Below are 4,563 nucleotides of genomic sequence, written 5' to 3'. Positions count from 1 at the left end.
CCCATGACTACTACCTTGTGGCTTCTGCACCTTTCCAAAATCTGTTTCCCCATCTGTTTCTCCACATCTCTGCTGCTATTGGGGGGCCTATAGTAAACACCCAACAAGGTGACTGCACCTTTCCTATTTCTGACTTCAGCCCATACTACCTCCAAAGGCAGATCCCCCTCGAACTGCCTTTCTGCAGCCGTTATGCCATTTCTAATTAGCAACGCCACCCCCCTCCTTTTTTACGGCCCTCCCTAATCTTACTGAAACATCTGTAACCAGGAACCTCCAACAACCATTCCTGTCCATCTTCTATCCACGTTTCCGTGATGGCCACAACACCGTAGTCCCAGGTACCGATCCACGCCTTAAGTTCACCCACCTTATATTCTGATACTCCTTGCGTTGAAGTATACGCACTTGAACCCATCTCTATGTCCACAAATATTCCCTGTCAGTGCTACCTTCATCACAGCCTCCCTACGTTCTTCGACATCCTGACAAACAGGTAGCCTACTTGCTGGACTACAAGTCCGGATCGCATCCCCCTGCCAAATTAGTTTAAACCACCCCGAAGAGTGCTAGCAAATCTCCCCCCCAGGATATTGGTGCCCTTCTGGTTCAGGTGCAACCCATCCTGCTTGTCCAGGTCCCACCTTCCCCAGAATGCAGTCCAATTGTCCAAATACCTGAAGCCCTCCCTCCTACACCATCCTTGCAGCCACGTGTTCAACTGCACTCTCTCCCTATTCCTTGCCTCACTGTCACGTGGCACCGGCAACAACCCAGGGATGTCGACTCGGTCTGTCCAAGCTTTTAGCTTCCAGCCTAACTCCATGAGCTCTTGAATGACCTCCCCACCCCTCTTCCTACCTATGTGGTTGGTGCCAACGTGCACCACGACTTCTGGCTGCACACCCTCCCTCTTAAGGATTCTGCAGACACGGTCCGAGACGTCTCGGACCCTGGCACCCGGGAGGCAACAAACCATCCGAGAGTCTCGCTCATGTCCACAGAACCGCCTGTCCGTTCCTCTAACTGGAGAGTCTCCTATAACTAGCGCTCTCCTCCTCTCCCCCTTTCCCTTCTGAGTCTCAGAGCCAGACCTCGCGCCACAGACCCAGTCACTGCAGGTTACCCCTGCTCGGCCGTCCCCCCCAAACAGTACCGAAAGCGGTATACTTATTGTTGAGGGGAACGACCCCAGGAGATCCCTGCACTGCCTGCTTCCTCCCCTTCCCACCTCTAACTGTTACCCAGCTACCTCTGTTCTCTGGCGTAACTATGACCCTGTAGCTTCTATCTATCACCATCTCAGCCTCTCGAATAATCCTCAGTTCATCCAACTCCAGTTCCAGTTCCCTAACTCGTTCTGTGAGGAGCAGGATCTGACTGCATTTCCTGCAGATGAAGTCGGCTGGAGTATCGCTGGTCACCCCTACCTCAAACATCCTGCAGGAGGAACATACCACTGCCTGCGCTGCCATTATTCTACACAAGAACAAGAACACTGAGTAGCTTACCTGTGGATTTTAAAGTTAGGTTAGAGGAGGAGGATGGGAGGGACGACCTACTATGTAGGGCCTGGGGTTTAGAACACACCCACTCAAATATCAATCACTTACCTTCCCGACCAGCTCTGCGCTCCAACCTCACTTCCGCCCAGCTCGCGCCGCTCTCTGCTGAGAAAAAACCGTTGGCGTCGAGGTAAGTTCTTTATATATCAATCACTTACCTTCTCGACCAGCTCAGCGCTCCAACCTCACTTCCGCCCAGCTCGCGCCGCTCTCTCCTGAGAAATGGTCTCTTTCTGACCCGTGTAAGTGATGCATGGGAGTGAGCGGTCTCCTTGTCCTCCTATGACATTGGCAGGAGGGACTGATTGGGCTTTCCCTCTTCTTCCCCAGTCGTTTTGATGGGGTGAATGGCTTCCCCATATTCTTGTGAACCCACATTGAGGTACGGAATGAGCTTTTGTTTCTGGGGAAATGCGCAGTGCCTGGCAGTGCTATTACATGAATGTAACAAAACTTTAACAGCAAAAGTTTGAATGTTCTCTAGGTCTTGTCGCACAAGGACACAGATGGCTTCAGAAGCTGAGGGCTGAATTTTTTTCTGAACATTGAGTAGTCTTCAGTGAATATCCCCACTTCTGATCCGTGTGAACTTAATTGGCTGAATGGCCTACTTCCACACTGCAGGGATTCCCCGCTGGCCAACTGCAGATGCCTGGGCTGAGGGAGAGACCCTGAGAATCTCCTGCAGAGATAGCCCACCGCTGAGATGATTGATGTCCACCGATAATAAATTGCTTCCCTTGTGCTGTTATTAACTCCTAGCGGTGGAGAGGTCATAATCGATTCTCATTTATGCGATTTTGCTCCATCCTCTGTCTAATTCTGCCTTGACCTCGGGGCCAGTCTCTCTTACTTGAGCGTCTGTGTTCCCTCTTTTGTTCATTTCAGTAGGTCATGGTGTAGAAACAGAGAATGTTTTCTTCAGAGGGAAATGAATATCAGGAATTCTCATACACAGAGAGTTAAGGGAGCTAGATCACGGAAAGGGACCAGTAGTGTTCTGCATGGATCGGTTGTGGGACCGCTGCTCATTGTGATTTTTATAAATGACTTGGATGAGGAAGTGGAAGAGTGGGTTAGTAAGTTTACCGATTACACGGAAGTTTGTGAACTGGTACATAGTGTGTAGGGTTGATGTCGGTTGCAATGATGCATTCAGAGGATGCAGAACTGGGCTGATAAGTGGAAGATGGATTTTAACCTGGCAAAGTATGAAATGTTTCTGTTTGCAAGGTCTAATGTGAATGCAGAATACAGGGTTAACGTCAGGATTGTTGGCAGTGTGGAGAAAAAGAAAGATCTTGGGGTCCATGTCCATAGATCCATTAAATTTGCTACCAAAATTGTGATAGGGTTGTTAAGAAGGCGTATAGTATGTTAGCTTTGATTAGCAGAAAGATTGAGTTTAAGAGCCGCAAGATGATGCTGCAGATCTGTAGCGCCCTGTGTAGACCACACTTGGAAAAGTTTGTTTAGTGCTGTGGTTCTGTTCGCCGAGCTGGAAGTTTTTGTTGCAAAGTTTCGTCCCCTGTCTAGGTGACATCCTCAGTGCTTGGGAGCCTCCTGTGAAGCGCTTCTGTGGTGTTTCCTCCGGCATTTATAGTGGCCTGTACCCTGCCGCTTCCGGTTGTCAGTTTCAGCTGTCCGCTGCAGTGGCCAGTATATTGGGTCCAGGTCGATGTGTTTGTTGATGGAGTTTGTGGATGAGTGCCATGCTTCTAGGAATTCCCTGGCTGTTCTTTGTTTGGCTTGCCCTATAATGGTAGTATTGTCCCATCGAATTCATGTTGCTTGTCGTCTGCGTGTGTGGCTACTAGGGATAGCTGGTCATGTCGTTTCGTGGCTAGTTGCAACTAGCCACGAAACGACATGACCAGCAATCCCTAGTAGCCACACACGCAGACGACAAGCAACATGAATTCGATGGGACACGCTTCACAGGAGGCTCCCAAGCACTGAGGATGTCACCTAGACAGGGGACGAAACTTTGCAACAAAAACTTCCAGCTCGGCGAACAGAACCACAGCAACGAGCACCCGAGCTCCAAATCTTCTCACAAATTTTGAATTTTGTTTAGTTCTAGTCACCTCATTCTAGGGAGGATGAGGAAGCTTTAGAGAGGGTGCAGATGGAAGTTACCAGGATGCTGGCTGGACTGGAGAGCAGGTCTTCAGAGAAAGGTTGAGGGAGCTAGGGCTTTTCTCAATGGAGTGAAGCGGGATGAAAGATGATTGGATAGAGATGTACAATATGACAAGCATAGATAGAGTGAATAGCCAGAGACCTTTTCCTCAGGCAGAAATGTATGTAGCGAGGGTACATAATTTTAACGTGATGGAGGAAGGTTTTGGAAAGATGTCAGAGTTCGGTTCCTGAACACAGAGAGTGTTGGGTGCATGGAATGCACTGCCAGCAATTCTGGTCGAGTCAGATACCTGCGGGACATTTAAGTGATGCTTGGATAGCACATGAAGGATAATGCACTTAAGTATGTCGATGAGTCTGATCTTAGAGTAAGATCAAAGAGCAGCAGAACAGGTAACTTTGATATTTGTGGAAGGTTAGTGTATCGTGGCTATTCTTGGAGTGAATTAACTGGTCAGACTGCCGAGTTTTAAACAAACAGACTTTATTTACCAAATTACGGCATGAAGCACATGAAACTGAAAGTAGAATACCCAACGAAATTGCGTTATCCAAACAAGAGGCTATCCTGACTTTAGGACGTTGTTCCAAAATACTTGCAAGAATTGCAAAAAAACAAATGCTTCATCACCAAAAGTAAATCTGATACCAAAAGTTTACAGGTGATGCGGTCGGAAGAGAAGGAGGGAGGGGGAGAGCGTCCAATTTCAACAGTGACCCTAACTCAGCTAACCCCCAAACTGAATCGATCTGCCCAGTTAAATCTGCCCACGTCCGCTTGATTATACAAAGACTTGAATGCGTTCTGTCTGAGGCCTGTGGCCAGCGGTGCGCTGAAAGAATCAGTGTTGAG

The sequence above is a fragment of the Chiloscyllium plagiosum genome, chromosome 8, assembly GCF_004010195.1.
Source record: "Chiloscyllium plagiosum isolate BGI_BamShark_2017 chromosome 8, ASM401019v2, whole genome shotgun sequence".
NCBI classification, from domain to species: Eukaryota; Metazoa; Chordata; class Chondrichthyes; order Orectolobiformes; family Hemiscylliidae; genus Chiloscyllium; species Chiloscyllium plagiosum.
Note: the sequence above shows the minus strand (reverse complement) of the source record.